The sequence below is a fragment of the Lissotriton helveticus genome, chromosome 1_2 (genome assembly GCF_964261635.1).
Source record: "Lissotriton helveticus chromosome 1_2, aLisHel1.1, whole genome shotgun sequence".
Lineage (NCBI taxonomy): Eukaryota > Metazoa > Chordata > Amphibia > Caudata > Salamandridae > Lissotriton > Lissotriton helveticus.
The window spans coordinates 6284851-6308977 of NC_136058.1; the positions used below are offsets into that span (position 1 = coordinate 6284851).

Consider the following 24127-nt stretch of genomic DNA (forward strand, 5'->3'; position numbering starts at 1 on the left):
TGCCAAGAGTTTCTCTAGAGGGAATCACTCCATATGAAATCCTTTTTGGAACTAGAATGATTGTCCAGGACCTTGATTGTCCCACTTCAGTGGTAGAACAAAAACCTTTTGATATCAAAGACCGTTTGAATGTTTTGCAGGACTTAAATGAAACAAGAAAAAGTCAAAGCAACGTAATCCTGAAGCCAACGACCACTGAAGAAAAACCACCCTTCCCAGCAAGGCCTGCCTGGATTCCAAAGATTAGGGATCTAGTCAGAGAAAAGATCGCAGACAAGAAGGAATTTGGGCCTTCATACAGACAACCAGTACCTGTTTTAGCAATTCAAGGATCAAGAACAGTATTACTGCCGCCCCTTGCTGGAAGAAAGGAGAACAGGTTTGTATCCATCGACCTGGTAAAACCACATCATGTGGCCAATCATAGGGGGCGTGGCCTGGAGTCGTCAATGGTGGACGTGTAAATCCCCAGCTCCGTCCTAAGCCCTAATATACTAGCTGATTATCCTGCATTCCCCTGACTGCAGCTCACCTGATCTCTGCTTGAGTTGTCTCCGGAGGCGAGCGGCGTGGAGCGGTGAGGTTTGGCCCCTCTCGGATCGCTCCTCCGGCAGCTCCCGACGACGGAGCCTGGTGCGGCCTACAAATCGGAGTGGAGCCCCGGCCTCAAGTGATCGGCCCGGCCGGCCTACCCCCTGCCTCCTTCGCGGTCCGATCGGGACCCGGGATTCGGCTTCTGCTGTGTTACCAGCTGGGACTCCGGAGTGCGGTGAGGTGTCCCATCCTGACTCGAGCCCTGCCACGGCCCGCTCGGTCACCTCGTTGCGGACCGGCTGCCCTGCTGCGTGGCCCTTCGAGACGCGGGCCTACTGCCGGGCCGTCCCCCCCGCCCACCCTCGAGGCTAGCGCGACGCCAGCACTCCGCTACAAAAGACGGGGACAGAGGGGCGGACAGCACACACGGTCCGCTGCCACCACCGCGGGACCGGCTTCACCCTACACTGGCTGCCTGGGTTACGATGTGGACCGGCCCATCTTTCATTATAACCTGCGCCGGGGCTTGACCGAGCCACTCGGACCCTGGCACTCTCGTCTGCCCCCGAGGCGCTGACCGGAAGTCCTGCGGCACAGCCCGGAGTGGCGCATTCTGCAGTCACGCAAACCCCAGGTACAGGGGTCTGAGAAGGGGGAGTGCGACGCGCGCTTTGGCGCATTTCCACGGCGCTACAACCCCGTCCCTTGCTGCGCTCCCGGCGGATGCGACAAGCCCTGCAGTGGCCTGGACCCTTCCGCCTCTTCCCCCCCAACCGCCACTACGGACCGGGGGCCCTTCCCTACCTGAGGAGACGCCGGGAGCACACCGACCCACCCTGCATTGACACCTCGCCTAGGCGGCCTACACTGTCCCTACCAGCCCTGGGTCTTCACTGCATCCGCCTCCAACCAGCACGTAGTGGTCCCCCCATAACCACTGCCGGACACTTGGAGGGACTGCAGCGGTCTGCTGCATCCACCACAGCGCCACCCTGCTAACGAGATCCATGGGCAGAAACAGAGACAAACCTCGGGGCCAGGGCGCTCAGACGGACGTGCAGTCCACGGGCTCTGACGACCCTCTGGCCTCCTCCAACATGGACATCATCCCGCCGACCGGAAAGGGTTCGCAGGATGCCAAGCTAGATATGATCCTGAATGAAATACGCGCGACGCGGGAAGCGCTGGAAACGCGCATGGACACCATGGCGACTGGACTATCCCTACTGAAGGCTGATCATAGCAAGTTGGCGGATCGGGTGGCAGAGCAAAAAATAGCGCTGGATGACCTAATCCCGCAGCAGACGGAACACTCCACGAAATTGGAACACGTAGAGAAGCAGCTGAAGCAACTATGGGGTAGAGTGGACGACGCGGAAGGACGTGCCCGCCGCAACAACGTCCGCATCCTGGGCATTCCGGAGAGAAGCGAAGGGAGGGACCCCACGCGATTTGTAGAGGATTGGCTGCGGAAGCTAGTGGGCCAGAGAGACCTCACCCCCCTCTACAGTGTGGAACGGGCTCACAGGATGCCATCGCGACCCCCGCGAACAGGGGCGCCTCCTCGCCCCCTGATCGCTCGTCTCCTACACTTCAGAGACCGAGATACTGTCCTGCGAGCGGCCAGGGAAGAAGCGCCAATACGCTTTGAGGATAAGACGATATCGGTCTACCCTGATTTCACTCCCACTGTGCAGCGGGCCAGATCCACCTTCATGGGGGTGAAACGCACGTTGCGGGACAGGAACGTGAAATATGCTCTTTTGTTCCCTGCTCGGCTCAAAATCCTGCATAACGACAGATCCCATTTCTTCGACTCACCTGAGGAGGCGGCGGAGTGGATGGAGGTCACTCTGACACCGCCGACATCACAGGACCCATTCGCAGACCGCCACAATGACTCTCGCAGGGGCTCACCAGGCCGACGGAACAACAATCGCAGCCCTGACCACCGTTCATCCCACGGAACATCAACGATGGCGCATTCCCCTGGACACCGGGCGGTGGCCCACTCGTCATTATCTCCGCAACAACGTCTAACTGAGGAGGCACTGGCCGCCCACGACGCGGGAGCACCCGGAGACAGACTCACTGGCACCACCAACACCCACACTGAGGTTTCCGGTTCAGTTGACAGCCTGCAGCTACTCCCGAAGATCACGGCCCAGATGGCAGCAGAGTTCTGAGCTACAGCGGGATTGGTCTCCTCCGGGTGGTAACGTATGACTAATCCCCCTCCTTCACATTTGGTGGGTTGTACATGCAGGGGCGCATTGTGCTGTGGGCTATCAAGCCCGCGCAGTCCGTTCAGTGACAGTCGACGGAGGCCTACCACCCCCGGTATGCACACGAACTTCACGGACTTGTGCCCACGTTGGGCACCATGGTTTGGCTCTTGGGTATGTTTGCTCAGGGACCCTTTTGTTCGGGGATTAACTGTTTGCGAGACACTCTCATTTTCTAGCACAGCAAGACATGTGGGGTCACCCAGTTGTTGCACATTGCCGCACCGCACAGATGGTAATGGGACCACTTAACAATTACCAGTTGTGCACCTGGAACGTGCGTGGTATGGGATCAGTGCACAAACGACACAGAATCCTTGCACAACTTAACCGCAGGGGGACACAGATCGCGTGCTTGCAAGAAACTCATTTGAACGCTGCTGAATCGGTGAAATTGCGCAAGAAATGGAGGGGACAGCTCTTTGCTACCTCGTATTCAGCATTCTCAAGGGGGGCGGCGATTTGGCTTCGTGGCTCTCTTCCCTTTCAGATGCTGGAGCAACGGATTGACCGGGAGGGTCGCTATGTGTTTGTACGGGGACTGTTGGATGGGGAGGCGGTTGTTCTTGGCTGTGTACTCACCTAATGCAAACCAGTCGGACTTTTTGTTAACTATCAACGAGGTACTTGCGGGTTGGGCTGACCATCGCTGGATCATTGGGGGCGATTTCAATGCTGTACTTGATGTCCTGCTAGATAGATCACACCCCCCCTTACAGACTACTGAGAGCAGGAAACAAGCAGATGCGCTTGCGAGTTGGGCTGAGGGCTGGGATTTAGCGGATGTGTGGCGCAGCGTACACCCTCTGGAAAGGGAATACACCTTTTTCTCCCCTCCCCACCAGCTTCACACCAGAATTGACCATGTTTTCTGCTCCCGTTCCCTTACGGCGATGATTGTCCAGACCCAGCACATGGGGAAAACTCTATCGGACCACAACCCTGTGGAGGTTACGTGGCGGTGGGGTAGGAGGCTGGCTCCCATTCCGACCTGGCGACTGTCCCCGGATCTCCTTGAGGATTCGGTCTTTCGGTCCTCCCTGTCCGACACTATAGGCTCATACTTCTCCACGAATGCGAACTCGGCCAGCTCCCGACAGATGGAATGGGACGCTTTCAAAGTCTGTCTTAGGGGGACTGCTATGACCACTAGGGTGGGAAGGAAGCGAGAGGTAATCAGCCAGCTGAAGGAGGTGGAGGGCTCACTAGCATCCCTAGAGAATGAAGCAGCGGGCACCAACGCTCCCTTTACACCGCTACAAGAGGCACATATTAGACACGCAGAGCTTCTGGAAGACCTGCGGCTTATAGACTATAGGGAATACACGGATAGGCAACATACACAGGCAGACCGCGCCGGTCCACTACTGGCCCGCATTCTACGGGACTCCCCGATCAGCCATCCCGTTTTGAGGATTCTGGACCAAACTGGCCGCCCGGTTACCACCCAAATAGGGATTAATACGGCGTTCAAGGACTATTACACCACGCTGTACGGTCCCCCACAGCCCCTATCAGAGCCCGCCCTTGCGGCCTTCATGGAGGGACTGGACCTCCCACAACTTACTGACAACCAGAATAAAGACTTGAAGCGTACAATCTCAGTGGCGGAAATTAGACAGGCGATACGAGCCCTCCCGAAGGGCAAGGCCCCCGGAACGGATGGCCTGCCAGCTGAATTCTACGCAACATTTATAGACCTCCTGGCCCCACGGTTACACACTGTTTATCTAGAAGCCCTGCGTACTTCCTCACTACCGCAATCATCCATGCAAGCAATGATCACGTCCCTCTTGAAGCCGGCCAAAGATGGACTGCAGATGGCCGATTACAGGCCCCTGTCCCTTCTCAATACTGATTCGAAAATATTGAGCAAGGTGCTGGCGTCGAGGCTCGTGCAGTATGTGCCGCAGCTGGTCCACCCAGATCAGTGTGGTTTTGTGACGGGCCGCAATACGGCCATGAACCTTAGGCGCTTAGCCCAGCTCATGCTCGGGGTTAATGCGAACACGGCCTCTGAAGGCTGCATATCTCTGGACTTAAAGCAGGCGTTTGATTCCTTAAGGTGGGACTATATGTTCGCCACCCTGTCAAAATTCGGGATACCGCCCGAATTTCTCGCTTGGGTTAGGTTACTGTATACCATCCCCACGGCCAGGGTGCGCACCTCCCAGCAAATCTCTGGTCCCATAGCTATAGCACGAGGAACCAGACAGGGCTGCCCGCTCTCCCCTCTCCTGTTCGTCCTTGCCCTCGAACCATTACTCTGCAGGCTTCGGTTGATGGCCCCCCGCTATGGCATACGCCGACAAGGTACGGAGCACATCGTCTCTGCTTACGCGGATGATGTTATTCTATATCTCCGAGACCTGAGGGGCGACTTGAATCCAGTCTCCCAGGTTTTCGAGGACTTCAGGGAGATCTCTGGCCTCACCATCAGTGAGTCTAAATCCTATGGGTTCACCTTTGTAGCCGCAGACGAGTTGGCCCCCCTGCTTTTTGCCCCTCATGAATTCCGGATGGCGGAAACTACCTTCCGATATCTTGGGATGCAGATCTACAGAGAAGCGGGCATGATGATAGACGGCAACCTGGGAAGGGCCATCAGGACGCTGAGGTCACAAATTCAGTTCTGGCTAACATTGCCGCTCTCAATACCCGGCAGGGTGGCAATCTCCAAGATGGTGATGCTCCCCCGTCTCCTCTACTACTTCACCAATCTGCCATTCCAGATCCCAGCAGCGACGTTTACGACCCTCGACTCCCTCCTCACAGAACTTGTGTGGGGGAATGGCCGTAGACGCATAAGCCTGGCCAAGCTGCAGCTCCCCTCTGGCGCTGGAGGCATGGGCTTACCGGACTTCAGGGCTTATAATTATGCGTGTCAGCTACAATGGCTAGCTTATTGGGTGGCGGGCCGCAATCTTCATGAGATCAATGTTTCGGGGGACGACCATGCTAGGGGGAGAGTACACATCTCACTCCTGCCTGGCTCGGATCTCCCTAGAACCGCCCCGCCGCTTCTCAAGCTGGCGGTAACGTACTGGCGGAAGTCATTAAAATACACGTCCCCCGGGACACCTTATGCCCCCACAATCCCGCTGTTGGGAATCCCTCTAAGCTCGGGCACACTCACGACGACCTTACTGGAGCCCTGGCATAACGCAGGTGTGACACACGTGGGTGACCTGTTCGCGGAGGGGCACCTATTATCTTTCGAAGACTTCAGAACCAAGATGGGCGTCCCCAGAGGCTCCTTTCTCCTGCACGCCGGACTCCGCCATTATATCACACGCAAGTGGTCGCCAGGTGGGCGGGAGCCTGTTACGAACCCTCTCGTTACCATGCTCTACCTCATGGGAACGGGCGGCCATCTGACCAGGTGGCTCACGGCTAGCATCAGAACGGGGAGGGCATTTCCACTGTCACCACTGCGGGCGGCATGGGAAACAGATGTTGGAAGGCCACTGAGGGACAGGAAGTGGGAGCGCATACTTCAGTTTCCCAAAAAAGTAGCCAGGAACCCCAAATACAAATTTATCCAGCTGATGTTACTACATAGAGCCTACCTGACTCCACACCGCCTACATGTGATGTTCCCTGCATCCAGGAGCAACTGCCCCCGATGCGATGCTGACGACGCATCACTGGTGCATATGCTGTGGCACTGCCCTAAACTAGGGTATTCCTGGAACACTGTCCATGACTCCCTTGAGAAGGCTGGTACTCTGTCTAGGTCGCCTACACTGGAGCGTACATTGCTGGGGCTGGGGCCATCCACACGCACCAGAACCGTGGCGACGCGCTTCTCAGATCTGGCCCTGTTGCTGGCGAAGCGCGCCATCGCGATATGATGGAAATCATCTAAGCCACCCAACCCTGACCTGTGGAGGGCAGAAGTAGTGCGCTGGGGTAAAGCTGAGGGTGCAGCGCTACAGAGGGAGGAAAGTAAGGGCCACCGAAAAACTCCGATCTCCATGGAATGGTTTGCCGCGTTAGGGGCATTTGAGACTGCCAATGACACGGATGATGGGGATACAAGTGAATAGGCACCTATGACGTCACTATGCCCTGATTCATTCATTCACCCATGCACGAACGCTACCTGAGGTGCACTACGATGGGGTACGGGGGACCCCGACCCATCGAGCACGCTAACCCACCTTACCGGTGTGTTCAATGTACACTACTTTCCGCACATTGGGAGTGGCCCGCTTGTTGTTGATATTTTGATTATGTGCCTGTTTGAGAGTGTCGGGTGGGATTTCCTAGGGGTGGGGGTGGGATTGGTTATGTACGGGATTTGTTAGTTTGTTCTGCTTCATCGAAAATGTAAAATCGAACACGCTGTGCTTATGTATATGCTCAGGGCAACTGCATGCATGTATCACCGGGGTTTATACTGAGTTCGTATATATGACAATGTGTGCATGTTACTGCTCTACGAACAGTGCCAATAAAAAGATTTTCAAAAAAAATGTGGCCAATCATAAGTAGTAGGCCAAGTGGACTCCAAAGATGTAGCAGACGCCCGACTCTGGCTACACTCCAAGAGGTTCAGACTGAGAGACTGATAACATTTGAACACTCTGCAGCACAGAACAAAGTACTATGTAACAAAGCCATGGAACTTGTGCCTCTTGAGACCCACATAACAGTTCATCAAGAAACAGCTGTCTACAATGATATAGCATCCGAGTATACTAATATGATAAGTGTTCAAGCGATTCCAGCGATTTCATCAAATCCGGAAGCAATCCCTACTATTGACAGGACTGCCTCTGGCTATTTCATTAAATTTGATACGTTTTCCGAGGATCCGAGTGAGCCTGAAACGCCTGCAGCTAAAAAAACTTTCAAAAAACAAATAACAGATCTCTTTCAACAACTGGAAAATACATATCTGGTTTCACCATGGGTTGAAGTATGGATTGTCTTAGGTGTACATTTTATTCTACTATGGTTGACTATGGTATTTACCTTGGGAATGCTGATCAGTGGGAAATATAGTAGGAGACCGTAAGAAAGAACATCAACTTACTCCTCAAGCCGCAGAAATCATCCCATTGTGAACAAAGAGACTTGTCAGCAGTAAACATCACAGCCAGTCCTATACCAGGTGGTATAGCTTGGGACAGAACTGAATGACATTCTTGGTCCAGCGCAGCTGTTGAAGATTCCACACCAATTCAATGTTTCCTTGAGTGATTTTGTTTCACCCAGCACATTTTCTGATGATTGGGACTTTGAGACTGTTCATAATATGATGTCTGGGCTCGACAAATCCGCGAAATGGTACTAGTCCTGCAGGTCTAGTACCATAGAAAATCCCCTCGACCTGACTGCCACCCACTTGACCTCCATTTCTGAAAACGGAGCAAAAGTGACAAGATAACAAGATTTAAAGGCATCTTTATTGCTCATTCTCTTTGTGAGCAATAAAAATACCTTTAAATCGTGTTATCTTGTCACTTTTGCTCTGTTTTCAAAAACAGAGGACAAAAGTTAGTTTGACTTCCTACTCGCCAGAAAGGGCGAGTAGGACCTAAAAATAGCTTGTCCTCATCCATTCTCCCTCGCAAATGCGAGCGGGCGAGTGGATTTGTCGAGCCCTGCTGTCAAACTTAGAAATGTCTGCAAAATTTACAAATCATGAATACTTAGAAGGTTCATCAGATTATGAACAAATGTACTGTTATAATCACTATGGTCATCATTTCTTGCATAGATCTGCAAACCCTAGAAACGTTTTTACTTATAACCAATGGGAACTTTGTCCAACGCCACCAAAAGGTAGCTAAAAACATTTTATGACACATTTCCGTACTTTTCAGGCTTTAATATTTCCAATCCAGAATCATTTTACTTTAAAAATGTTAATAGGACAGGAATGACAAGTATGTTGACAAATACAAAGCAAATTTATTCTGCGGCCTTTTATGCTCAGCTGTCTGCATTAGGTTTTGACTTTTGGAAAGACACCTTTGAGACAAACACTGTCTGGGGCACAAAAGACTGGCAGGTGCTTTATTTAGAGCCTGCATAATCCCAGAACAAATAATGTTTTTGAATGACACTGTTTAACAGACATCTTGTCTTGGATTAGCTAAGATAAAGATTTAAACAAACCGTCAGTACCTACACCTACACCTAAAAGCAGTAACACTTCAGAGGGGGTGGTCGACGTAAAAACTATTTTACTTAACAGAACAGATCCTGATTGGAAAAAATGGTTAATCTGGACCACGGACACAAACAACTGTCAAGATAGATTCCTGAATAAAACACACGGGTTCACATTCACCAGGCCAGATCCAAAATATGTCCAGAGACAAAATCCAGGGATAGTAACATCATACAGTGTGGGAAAACTGTGCCTCGAGTGGCTAAAAAAATCTACATTAAAGGAAGTAAAACAACACTTATCTTTACTTAAAGATGGCGTTGATTTAAGGGACTTCTTACAAGAACCTGCGAAACCGCATCATAAACGTTTTATATACGCCTGTATCCATGCCATGTATAATGAAGCATGGAAAACAACGCAAGCAGATACTGCAGAATGGATATGAGATATTGATTGTATTATTTAGAGAAATCTCTCTGTAGTTGACAATGGGTTAACGACTCTGTCATCCAGAATATATTCTTTGGACAGCATAGTATTCTCTGCCATTGACATAATGGAACAGGACTTGGTTGTGTTACAGCATGGTCAGTCACAATTGTGTTTTATAATGCTTTTGGGCTGGACATTTCAAAACCTTCATTCTGGCTATGTGCCATGGCGTCTAATCAACACCACGTCATTGTTTTCTGAGTTTAACATTACAGATAAACAAATCACACTGGCACAGAGAGGGGCAGATTATACGGTGCTGAGCATTAAAAAACTGGAAAGATTACTATTGACTGTTTCTGAGAAGCCAGCGACAGAATGGATAATACATGGTACAAAGACTCTGCCTGTGACGATTTTCCATTTTCAGTATTGTTTAAAACATATACCAGCGGGCGTATATGAAAGGTTGGATGGAGAATACATCAAGACATCCTGGGATTTACCTTGTACACACAAATGTTGGAGTGGGAGAAAAGAAGTGTTTCTTAGTGGTACGAATTGTGAAAACACACTAAGTGGTTCACTCTTCTGTTAGGGTATTAACTTACATGGGGCCTGCGATGGTTCCTCGAACACCTTATCCTGCCACCTGCAAGGTTCTCCAGCTGCAGTGATAGATCCAATTTTTAGGCAGCTTTCTAATGGGAGTTGCATTATGTTGAATGATCACAGCTGTTGTGGCATATTGCCAGGAACCCCATATATCGTAAGCGTGTCAGTCAGGGTCACTTGCTGTATGCAAGTATTGTTTCCTAAAACTAAGACAAATGGGGAGTTGCCATTATGGCCTTCACTGAACATCTCTTCTATTCGAATTGATACTTTAAGCAGACTGAAAGCCATTCTTTTACAAAAAACTGTGCCACTGACCTCGGCCAAAGAGACGTATGATCTGCAAGTTGCAAGGACTTCTGCAGAGATACATGCGCTTTTATATACAAACTTCCCCATACATTTCTTAGAAATATTAGGTCGTATCTTAAACATGTCTGATGCGAGTGGTATTGTACATGTATTTAAGACAATTTTTTCTGGACTGTTAGCACCCTTTGAAGCAGTCCTAGGCATATTTCCAAACTTTGTGCACTCTGTGTTTAGCGGCCTGCCTCTCGTTTTGGGTCTCGTAGCAGGAATACTATTTTTACTCATTCTGCTCCGATATGGCAAGTCAAGTCCCCATCGACACCCAGATAACCTTGGAGGACACCCTCCTGGCAATGAAGGGTCGTGAGCACATGATACAAATTCTAGGATTGGCTCGTTTAAGAGATCTAAATACCACGTGGTTTCTATCATTCCGACCAATCTGGCAAGATTGCATCTTACCTGTTCTACGATGCCTGCTATGTGGAGAAGAATGCGTGCTAGACATCTGTCTGACACTCCCAGCAGTCCTGCCAACGGATGTTGATGCTTTGCTTGAACCAGTAACAGCTCATGCACTGTGTTGTCCCCAGCGGCTACCAATCCTGAATCCTACACTGTCACAAGCATTCTTTGAGATCTCACAGACGCAAACTGCAGACGGTGAGATACGTGGAGCAACAGGCACACAGGTACCATCTACTTCAAACATTGCAAATGCGGCTGACGTTGGCGGCGGTGCTTATCATCTATGTGCAATTGATCTGCTTAACGAGGTAGTCCAACTTTCACCTACAGTAGTAGACAAATTCTTTACCTGCTTAGAAGATTTGATGTTTTCTCCAAACAATGACACTGACTTTTGAAGTTAGCACACAGTGTTCTATGAGACTCTGAATTCGACCTTCACTTTCCAAAACAAACTCCTAACTTTGGAACTCTATTTTTCTATGATTTGACTTTTTTCCAAAATTGTACTTTTTGTTTTGGGCACAAAGTAGTCTGCTTAAAGTAGAACTATTCCTAGAGAACAAGAATTCTTTGAATACTTCCAGGGGACAATATTTGACCTTGTCCACAGCCAAATAATTTATATATTATGTCATGGGATGGTCTCGACTTTTTTCTTCTGTATTTAAGAGCCATTTCATAAATGTATTTTCATGATTCATTTGGATAACATTATACAAATCTATATCCTTTGAATGAAACATTGCTTTTAAATGCGTACAGCATAAATGCTCTTTTTGTGTACAACCATTTTTCGAATGCATTTTTTTGTATTTAGTATGGGGGTTTTAACACATCATGTTTTAGATATGTTTTAGTGTCTAGAACTCAGTAATATCGTACATAATAAAGTGGATTGTATTGCTTTTTAGGATCCGAGTGAATTTTCCCGATTCATGCCCTTTTATGGGTACAATTCACATTGCCCTAATATATCCATAGAAACCATTCCCTTATTTAGACATAACCCATACAGACCAAATACAGGCATGACTACTTCCACCCGTACCAAAACGTCACAACGATTTCTTGGAAAATCGGCTTAAGCAGTCAGGGACCTTCCCTTGCTTGAATATTGATTTGTCCAATAACTCATGTACTTTACAAAGAACTACTATTCCCTTGGGGTTCTTTCCTGACGTTATTATGCCAGACTTAACGTCAAACTAGACACCTTCAAGGTATAAATATGCCTTCACTTGCTCTAGCAAGACAAGGTGGTTCGGAGCAGTTCAACTGTCTACTTGCCCGAGGCAGCTCGCTACAGCAAGTGCCGAAGTAAGCCGACCCTCCAGCTGACGCACTGATCGAGAGGCTGCATTTCCCTCGACGAGAAACCAGCTCCAGTGTTTCCAAGCTCCCCTTACGGGGTGTTGGGAAATCGAGTCCCGAGACTGAGATACCAGACCTCCTTCATTCTAAACTAAAGGTATGGAGCTGATTAGATCCTAGAGAAACCTTGGATAGATTCTTGGCAAAGAAAAACTAAACCTATGCTACACCACACCTACTCCTTCCCGCGTACTAGTACGAGTAGGTTAGGTACGTTGGGGTAGGCGTATTTTAGAAGCACCAGTTGAGTACTTTTAGCTATTGTTGTTTATGTATGTATTACATATGGTTTAGAAACCATACAATGCTCTTACAGTATTATTTTATAATATTGTTCTTGCTGTACACATTCTACTTTGCAGTCTGCATTACGATTGTAGCAGTTCACTTTACTTGCATGAGAAAGAAGACTGTTCAATAAAACCTTTTATTGAAAACGCCTGTCTCTCTATTTCTCAGCACCTCTGTAGAAACGAAGCATGCACGAGTGACTGAGTGAAATACTTATCTATTGTTTCCGCGACTCTAGAGATATATTTCTTATTCTTGGGAAACAAAGTTATCATGTTTATGCGGTTGTCAATTTAATTCCCTCTTGTGAATTTGAGAACGTTTCTAGTGACCTCTGAGCTAGCTGGCATTCACTATTAAGTTTAATATATTCGATAGCGACCTAGTCTACCTCAGTCCTACGTCTAATCTATAGGATATATTATTCCAATGCGCAGAGCATATTGGGAATATAGGAACTACACTACAGAATTGTCTTAAGCTACCATGTGGCTGCAACCAAAACTAGGTTTTACCAAATGCTCTTCCTGTAAGGCTTTCAGATTCAGGGAGAACACAACTCATTACACCACTCCGTTCAGCCTGGATAGAATTGCCATTCAGGGTAAATTCAACTGTAGAACGGAGTATGCAGTGTATATTCGGTCATGCACCTGCCGCCTAAGGAACTGATAGAGCGCGCAGGTCACCCTCACAAATTATAAACAGGTAACCTTTGCTCGACTATCAGTGTATTTTATACATTTAGGACTTTTGACCTATCTATACCTTGACTTACCAAACCACGTCACCGGTACCTAAAGTCCTAAGGGATCAAGGGTGTTAGAAAAATAGGAAAAATAATATTTGCGCTCATATAATAACCACAAACTCGGGAAAGGTTTAACCTTTTTATCTAAGTTTCTTAAATGGTCATGGTCCAAAGATTAAACACCAAAAGACTTTCAGTTATGAAGATCAGAATCAAAATGTAACTATGCAAAAGATGTATTAAACAAATTTCAATCATCTAGCAATAAGGAGGGTAAAGAAAAGGAATATGAAATACGATCAAAATGATTTTAGGCATTTAACAAAGGGGAGGGTAAGAAAAGGGAGCATATGTCAAATTTATCAATAGGAAGGGTAAAGAGAAGGATTATGATATGCAAACACTATTATCAAACATGTATCATTTAGGGAGGGTGAGAGAAGGAAACAAGTCAATGACGAACCCACATGGATTTTATATTTACCTAGAATGGTGTGAAGAACTAACCCTGGCCACAGGTCAGTTTAAAGGACAGAACCCCAAACGTTGCAGTCGCCAGTATGCTTGCATGTGCAGATCAAAATCAGGACAGGTAAAGCCAAATTGGATCAGGACAGGACCAACAAAGGTTAAGACTGGCACCCGCAGTTAAGTTGCAACGCCTGCGCTACTCCCTCTCTGCAGCAAACAGCCAGAACCCCGATTGGGTTATCGATTTTCCCGACAAAGTGCTTCGCCAGCACTTCAGCTCCCAGAACCCCGATTGGGTTATCGAATCTTCTGACAGAGTGCTCCGCAGCCCTCTGCTCTTGATCACCTATTGAGTGCGTTGGGTCAGTGACAGGTCAGCTATTCTGACAAGTCGGACAAATTAACTAGCTAAACCTGCCCTAGTTATACTATTTTCCAGGTCAGTGTATCACCCCCAAATGTTGCAAGTGTAAGGATCCCCAATTTTGATTGGACAAGGAATGAGGAGAGGTCATCACACCATACCAAAATGACACTTTTCTTTTGAATATTCTATTAACGTTCCTGCCCATCTTTTTTATTTTCTCACGTATGTTTTATTCCACCCAACCATGAATGTTCCAATATTTGTTACAATTTAGTTCATATGAGAATTTTGCTTCCTCCGTGGAGTTCAGGAGGTGAGGTTCCCAGGTGCATCTTGGTCAAGACTGTCCCTGGCACTCATTCAATGCCATGACTCGATAGATTTTAGACTCTGGTGCGCAGGCTCAGAGGTTTCAATATGGAGTTCAGCGACAGGCATCAGGCCCAATTTGTTTTACCTGTAAGAATAGAAAAGACAGTTTGAGAACACGGAATAAATGAATGCACTGTATACCACTTATCTCTACTCTATTCCCATTATTTTATATTTAACTATTACGTTAAGGTTAAGCCGAACGAACAGCTTAGCAAAAGCAGCAGTGCAAGCTTTATGCATGCTGTAACACAGAGCAGCCATCTTTAATCCTAGTGCGCAGAAGCGAAGATTCCCTCCAAAGCAAAGAGTACGTCACATCACGTGAGTGTGACAGACACATGCGCAGTAGAAAATCCCGCGTAGCAGCGGCCATTTTAACACATATGCAAGCGTCATCTAGATACCCAAAATGTAGTGTAATGCAATATTAATAAAACAAACATGTTGGTTAATATATTAAGGTTATGTCGAGAAGACTGATTACAAGCAAGTCGCGTTACATGCAAATCCTTGCTCCATCAGTACGTGGGAAGTACCAAGCTGCAGGTGCATGTCCAAATTCTGCATCACATATGAGCCATCGTGAATAATGACACAGCCTATCCGGTGGCTCGCCATGTCAAACAGGCGCATGACAACAACCTTAACTGTTTGAGCTATTTTGTGGTGGCTGTAGTTCCTAAATTACGCACAGGAGGTGACGGGGAAAGGGAACTAAGGCAGATGGAGTCCCGCATGATTTTGAATCTAGATAGTAGGTTCACCAATGGACTTAACAACACCGAGGACTTACATTACTTTTTATAATACCACATTTCTGATATAAAAGATGAATGAGTTAAAAAATCACTGTAGTATAGTCCACGGATTACATTTGTTTGATATTCTTGGAATATAGTGGTGGGATTGTAGTAAAGAGTGTAACAGTTGTTTCTGCAGTGGCGCGTCCCAAATTCCATCGGGGACCGCGCAAGGGATGTACATATATAGAATTTAAGACATTGCTTTTATGATGGTATTTTTTATTCAGGTTTTAGCACTTGCACTTTAAGTGGCCTAGTTGGCCATAGGTAGCACATTTGCACACTTAGCACTTTACAGTTGTACTATTTATTTTGCATAGTATATAGCACTTTTTAAACCGCTTTTTTTACACAGGATTGAATAGCATTAGGTAACAATTTTCGATAATAGATTGAATCTACCACTAGAGGGATGCATTAAAGCAGAGAAATGATTATTGCTTGGGTTGTGACCGATAATTTCAAGCAATCAGTAACATGGACGAGTACTTGTACAGTTTGCACAGTTCGGAATAACATTATGATTACAATGATCAATGAGTTGTACATATATGTTTTTATAGTGCTAACTAGCATTATGCAGGAATAATGGATTTTACAATGGCACTAATAATGAATTTTATAAATGTAACAATTTATTTTTGCAAATCAGTGTGCACAAGTAGCGCACTAAGGAAATCTCAATATATTTATTTATGAAGAAAAATTGGTTTTAAATTGTAAATATACCGAGCATGTAATAAGCGAATATGCGGATAATCATGCGCAGAATACATATGTAGAAATATGTTGCAATTTTAGAAGCTGTTGTGTCAAGATAAAAAGTGTAAGGTAAAAAAAATGGCAGACCGAAAAGAAGAAAAAACGAAAACAGACCAAATGTGTGTGAATAGGTAGTGCTAGTATGTTTTCTATATTCACATACCACGAGGGGTGAAAGCAAAGCATATTTAAATTAAATATGGCGAGCGGCTTCCTTTGTAACGAGATCAAGGGAGTAGTGTGGAGTAGTGTGGCTCACTGGTTAGAGGCGGCAGACCCGAGAGCAGAGGACGGCCCGGGACCAGGGTTCGATTCCCGACGCGGCAGGTTTCTGGACCAGGGTCAGCGGACTCGATAATTCTCTCGCCTCGGTGCCCACTCTGATCAGCGATCACACTCGGCAACTCTGGGCACTAGCTTGCCTCATCTTCACTAACGGCCCCACCAGACCGCCGGGGATGCCTGGTCTCACCCTGGAGATACCCATTAAGGGACCATCTCTCAGGGAAGCCAGGAAGGGTTTCGCAGCGGTCGAAGCGCGGAGGTACCCCTTCGGGAGTGATTCCAGCGCTATATAAGCACATAATTAATTAATTAATTAATTAATTAAGGGCAAGTGTTGCCCGAAACGCGTTGTTCTGAGGAGCAAACAAAAAGATCTACATGCCAAAGATTTCCAGTGGTTCGTGGTTCTCTGTTCGCCCGTCTTGGATGTGGAAGTGCGGAGAAACTGTTTTGTTTGTTGAGAAATATATATATATATATATATATATATATATATATATATATTTCTCTCAGGAAAGTCCTTCCAAAAAGAAAGGTGGAGGCCTCAGTGGGGAACAAATGGAGCACACTTTATTTCCAACCAACACATCGGGCGAATGCATTTCGGCAACATTTGCCTTCTTCAGTGCCAAGTGGATACAAGAGATGGGGTAAGTGTTCACACCTGGGAATTGTCCTGCCGCTGATGAAATAGCTACTCCTCCCTTAATCGGTCCCACCTCCTGTAGAGCGCACAGTTGGTACACAAACTACGAGACCCAGAATGCAGTAATCCGGTTCTGGGTCAGCAATGCGGAGCGCCAGTGAGCAGGACGGTGTGCACATTTCTCCCCTGTCCCCACTTGTTAAAAACAAGAGTCTCCTTCCGTCCCCTTACCGCATCAACCGCTCTGCCCAGGTGTCCTTTTGCGGGGGCAGGCAGCAATGCAGCGAGCCCAAAGCGGGGAACAATGTCCTCGGCACCGCATATATATATATATATATATATATATATATATATATATATATATATATATATATATATATTCACTGAAAAAACCATAGGTTTCAGGCCTTATATAGTTCGGAATTAGCATTTAAAAAACCATTGAAATTGCTCCTATATAGTTAGTTGTACTAACTATATTTCGCGCACCCGCAATCCACTGCTGATGATGTCACATATTACATCATTCATGACATGGTCAGTGACATCACTGATGACATCTCATTTGACATCACTGATCACATCACTGATGAAATCATTCACGTGATAATACGATGCACCTCCTCACACTCTAATATAACCTTTGATACACCCAGTGTTAAATGCAGACTACCATTCTTGAAACCATTGACACACCAATACCAGTTACTACATACGCACTCTCTGATTCCTAGTATACTATACTGATGTATAGTCATTTATATATGCCAACTCTCACATGCACTGTGTTTTACATATGTACTTACTTGGACAAGTAGCACTGAGATATCCATTCACTCACCAATACACCCATGCACACAGTCAACAGCCCATACAGCTGTTTCCACATGCACTTTTGAACTCATACACCTAGTGAATCAACTGCTCACACATCTATGCACAGTCACACACCTCCCAGCCACCCACACACACACTCAGTCTCCCATACAAATACTTGGACAACCAATCAATAACCCATATAGCCACTCATATAGCTACTGATCAACACATGCAGCAGCTTACACAACAACAGACATTCTGATGCACAGATTTACACAGTTTAGTCACTAACCCATGCATTCAGTAAGACACATTTAATCCCTCTCTCATACAGTCAGTCACACACCTACTAAATCCTTCATCCAGACACTTATATATCCACTCATTCTTCAATATGTAAAACGTATTTAAACTTTACAGAAACATACAGTCACTCGATGTCATCAGTGATGTCATCAGTGATGTCATTTGAGATGTCATGAATGATGTAATATGTGACATCATCAGCAGTGGATTGCGGGTGCGCGAAATATAGTTAGTACAACTAACTATATAGGAGCAATTTCAATGGTTTTTTAAATGCTAATTCCTAACTATATAAGGCCTGAAACCTATGTTTTTTTCAGTGAATTTGCAAGGTTTTTTAAATGCTAATTCCTAACTATATAAGGCGTGAAACCTATGTTTTTTTCAGTGAATTTGCAAGGTTTTTTAAATGCTAATTCTATTAGCGGATAACGTTTAAATATGTTAATATCCTTGTGGGACCACCTGAGCAGCCCTAGGTGGTCAGGGTGTTTCTACTCTGCCACCTTTTTTCATTCTACACGTTTGTTTTTCTGCTTCTTTTGTGCCTCGGTCTACCTTGCACAAGATGAATGCCAAAACTTCCTGGTTATAAGTGTTGACAGCCAATGAGCATGCTGCTTTCCTGTGAAAGGCATGCTGATTGGCTGCCACTGTCTGTCAAGACTCCAAACAAGGAAGTGTTGGCAGCCATCTGGTGCCTCGGTAGAACCAAGGCACTAGAAAGCAGTGAAACAAAGGTGCAAAACACGCAAAAGGGGAAGGGTAGAAGCACCCTGACCCCCTAGGCCTACTCAGGGGGCCCCCCCAGGCCCCCCACGAAAATATTTTTGTTTTCGGAAAATCGCGGGGGTACGCGCACCGTACAGAGTACAGTAAGCTTACAGTAAACTTACTGTACTCTGTACGGTACGCGTACCGTACAGAGTACCCCCGCGATTTTCCAAAAAAAAAATATTTTTGAGGGGGCCTTGTGGGACCCCCTGAGCAGGCCTAGGGGGTCAGGGTGCTTCTACCCTGTCCCCTTTTTGAGTTCTACATGTTTTTTTTCTCCTTTCCTGTGCCTCAGTCTAATAAGGCACAAGATGGCTGCCAACAATTTCTGTTTTGGAGTGTTGACAGAGAGTGGCAGCCAATCAGCATGCAGCACATACTCAGGAAGGTACAGAGTACAGTAAGCTTACAGTGCACTCACGGTGTGCCACCCATAGATATATAATTTGGGAAAATTCAATTTTCTCAACAACTACTGGAGCAATTTTCACCAAATATAAAAAACGGCACTACTGCATACCAGTCCCTACCATTTTGCCAAGTTTGGTGTAATTCCATTCAGCCGTTCGGGCTGTAGCCGTGTCTAAAGGTCCTATGGAAAATTGCATTGGGCTACATTTCACATTCAATTTTCTCAAAAACTACTGGAGGGATTTACACCAAACATAGAAAAGGCACTGCTGCATACCAGTCCCTACCATTTTACCAAATCTGGTGTAATTCCGTTCAGCCGTTCGAGCTGTAGCCTTGTCAGAATGTCCCTATGGAAATAAACATTGGGAAAACACGTTTTGGGACCCCCCTTTTTTCTCGGCCCCCGCTTGACGAATCCCCCCGAAACTTTTCAGGGAAGGAGCGAGGCAAATTTAAGGAAAATTACAGGCAGATCCCTAAATCGGCGTCAAAGCTATTCCCAATAGAATGTTCGGAATTTCCTACGGTAACTAGGTCCTAACTATATATACCTACTGGCGACCGCCAGTAGGTTTTATATATATATATATATATATTCACACACACACACTCCCAGTTTGCCTAAGCGAATTCACCGCCACCCGAGCAGAGAGCGCGTCAGGCTTGCTCACAAGACATATATCTATATAGCACCACAGAACATCAGGAAATATGCACCAGTGAGGCACTCCAGAGGTTTAGACAAAGAGGATATAGTACATCTACTCTTAACCAGGCACTTGTTAAAGTAGCCCAAAGATCTAGGGATTCTCTGTTAGAACCTAAGAATAGCAAAGCTGAACAGACACATGAAATAAATACGCCTAGACTCATACTTACATTTACCCGACAGGAAGGAACGTCAGATGAGGTCTATAATAAAACGCAATTGGCCATTAGTTCTGGCGGATGCAGTCTTAGCACCAGATCTCTCCAACAGCCCTACCATCACATTTAGAAAAGGCATCTCCATGAGAACGCAAATAGTGAAAAAAAGCCCTGAGATCACAACCAAAAAGACAACTTGCCAAGACAGGGGTTCTATAAGTGCTCTTCATGTGGAGCGTGTAAATTTGGAGAAACCACCACTAAATACATGACCCCCTTCAGCCCCACTGAATTCAGGATCAAAGACAGCTACACTGACAAAACAGAGTACGCTGTGTATGTTCTGACATGCACCTGTGGCCTCAGGTATGTAGGCAGTACAAAGTTACAGGTGCATGTCAGAATCTTACAACATCTGCGAGCAATTGTCAACAATGACACAGCGTACCCGGTAGCCAGGCACTTTAAAACAGTGCATGACAATGACCTCAAATGCCAGAAATATTTTGTAATTGCAGCTATCCCTAATCCCCCTAGAGGGCTCAACCGAGAATGATCTCTACGGCAACTGGAGTCAAAAATTATCCTAGAACTTGACGACAAACATCCTAGAGGGCTAAATAATACTGACGATCTCCACAACTTCTTATAGTGTATTCCATTGTTCTAGTACATATGACAGAGATTATCTTAAAAACCCTCAGCTGAGAAACCCCCTTCCCTGTTTTTAATTTCCAACACACTTATTTTAGATGGATATATAACCCACACTATTGCACACAATCTTTGCACTTAAAACACAGTGATTTGCACTTTGCACTTTCCTTCACAACATATACTTTGATATGGGTGCTATTTAGTTGTTTACTTATTGCAAATTTTTGCACATAACCATTGAGGTCAAAGCATGTTAACATTTGATGATAATCGCACTGATATTTATGAATTTATTCAGAGATTATTTTATTAGCAGTTGCGTCATTGGTCTTACTATTTATTGTGAATTTTAATATATATAAAATCATTATCATATTTATTACTTTTGTCATTACGGACAATTGGATATAACATAGCCAGTAGATGATATATGAATTGTCTTTCTTCTACTTTATAGCATGATGAATTTCACTATAACAACGATGCCTATCCGCAATATGTTTTGTAGATTTTCTTGCATTTATGTAGGTATTATTGTCAGTGCCAGAATCTTGCAATTTTAAACAAATATGTTGCCATTTGAAAAAAATGTTTTTTCATATTTGCAAACAACAAGTATATAAACAAAGAAAGAGCGTATGCGCCACAAATATGTTTTCTATGTTTATTAGTAATCACATGACACGGGAGCACCACACAAAAAAAACAACACAAAGAATATGGGTTTAAAAACAGTAGGAGGACTGCGTTTCCGCATGTAAACAAGGATGCTTTGTTATCCGAAATGCGTCAGAGCTGTGAAGAAATAAAGAACTGATTTCTGCCACGAGGATTTTGGTGTCCGTGACTCTCTCTTCATATATATATATATATATATATATATATATATATGTGATGTTAATAGAATTTGTGCAATTTTGTTTGGAGAATAAAAAAATTTTGTTCGAAGATAGTCTATACCGACAAACCTCAGCGATGGGCACATGCTTTGCCCCCAGCTACGCGAACTTGTTCGTCGGCTGGTGGGAGGAGCATGTGCCCAGGAGCTACGACGAAGAGGGTGAAAGTGGGAAAGTGGTACATTGGTACCGCTACATTGATGACTTGTTCATCGTGTGGCAGGGTACAGAGGAAACGGCCAGAAAATACATCGATATTCTCAATGACAATATCTACAATGTGCACCTGTCTGGTACTATTAGTGGGGTGGCAGCTCACTACCTGGACCTACGGGTTCACATTGAGGATGGCCGAGTCCAAACGTCTCTTTATCGCAAAGAGACAGCAAGAAATTCTATTCTGTTTGCTAGTAGTGCCCACCCACCCAAGCTCGTCAAGAGTATCCCGTACGGAGAACACTTGAGAATAAAAAGAAACAGCACCCAAGAGAAGGACTTCGAGGCGGCTGCCTCGGAATGCCTCTCTCGCTTCCGATCCAGAGGTTATGATGAGCCACTTCTGTCCAACACACTGAAAAAAGTGAGAACGATTTCGAGAGTTGACCTACTAGCTGAGAAAGTAAGGACGCCAGATAAGAACACTGGGAACGTCTTTAGAATGATCACCCCTTACTCTGCAGGTGCTGACAGACTGAGGAGCTTGATGCGAAAAAATTGGCACATCTTGCTCACAGACGAAATACTCAGAGAGGATCTGCCCGTGCATCCCCGGGTGACTTTTAGTAAGGCGAAGTCTCTGGGGGATGTGTTAGTACACAGCCATCTAGAACCCCTACCCACTCAAAGTAATACCAACACTTTGAAAACTATGAGTGGTTTTTTCCCATGCGGGAAATGTAAAGCTTGTAGCAACAGTCGTAGGGTTCTGCAATATGATATTCCTGATGCTGGTAAAACTAAGAAAATTAACAAGTTTATTACTTGCAGTACCACCTATGCTGTGTACTGTCTGATATGCCCATGCGGTCTCAGATATATTGGTAGTACCATCAACCAACTAAAACTGAGAGTGCTTGAACATCAGAGGGCTATCGAAAAGGTGGACCCCGCGTATCCAGTAGCGAGGCATTTTGCCGAACACCATCAAAAGGATAGAACGAAATTGCGCTACTTTGGCTTGGACCATGTCCCATCCAATCCACGAGGTGGAGACAGGTTAAGAAGACTCAGACGTCTTGAGTCTAGATACATAATTGATCTGTCTACCAAGTTCCCCAAGGGTATGAATAGTGGTGAGGATATGGTGGTCCATCTGGGAAAATGAAGGGCTGAACCAGAGTACGTAGTCATTAGCATACAGCATTCCATCCTGTCTTTATACCATCCGCACGCCCTAATACTATGCACATCTGTCTGAAAGTATGGTCAACTGATGAGAAAATGTAGATATGTATATAGTGTATATACTGTGCTTGGATTATATGGTTATATCACATACCTAGGCTGATTATCAGCTTCTACAAAGTAACGTGTGTGGGTGTGTGTATATATATACACACATATATATTCCCATAATTAACATCATATTGTATATTTACCATACGTCTCGTATCGAAACTCACCTCTCTTTGATTGTCCTAGTATCTATGTGTTTGTGTATATATTCTGACTTTGATCATTCTCTACATCAATCTAATTTTGATTGGATGGATTTCATGATTATGACCATTCTCCATTGTATAGTTATGATCATTTGTATATAGCTTGTTGTATATATCTCCAGCCGGACGGACGTTTGGCTGTTTGTTTTGCTGTGTTGCACGATTGTTTAACTAATAATTTTCTATATTATTCACTCACGGTGGAATTACAGCACCTAACATTATTCATTTTGACTGCTGACATGAAGTAGGCCACTTCCTCCTTGCACATATTTATGTATAATTTCTAGCACCTTATTGTATGTGGTCATGAGTTTGTTTATATATTTTTTTCATTCAAGGGACCCCTGCCGATCCACGGCTATACTTCTTTTGTACAATCATTGGAATGCATTATTGAATTTGCCCTCTGCCTAATTGATTTAACCAATTCATGGTTTAAATCTGTATGGTTTTGATTCTTAGAAAACCATTCTAAGATGGCGCTCATAGTATTGCTGAGGGTTTAGTCCCTTGTTGATGTTCATGATTCACCACGTGATTTTATTTAAGGTGTGTTTTGGATTATGGGTTGTGACACCGACGAAGGCTTTTTGCCGAAACGTTTGTCTGTGCTAAATAAACTGCACGCTGCCTAGTAATTCCTCTGAGTGCTGCTCTCTTCTTTTACACCACGGAGAAGTTTTTTGAGCGTAAAATATATATATATATATATATATATATATATATATATATATATATATTTCTCCAGTATTAGGGGTGTCTTTCATAGATTCACATGCTTGAATATCCCCCGTCGTCGAAGTGGGATTCCCACGGTACATAAAATAGC

The 24127-nt window shown here is 45.4% G+C and overlaps 1 protein-coding gene across 4 annotated transcripts in view; it reads left to right on the forward strand.

The window, feature by feature from the left end:
* Positions 1 to 24127, forward strand: part of HENMT1 (HEN methyltransferase 1) — a 588326-nt gene that overhangs the window by 370560 nt on the left and 193639 nt on the right. The window lies entirely within an intron of this gene.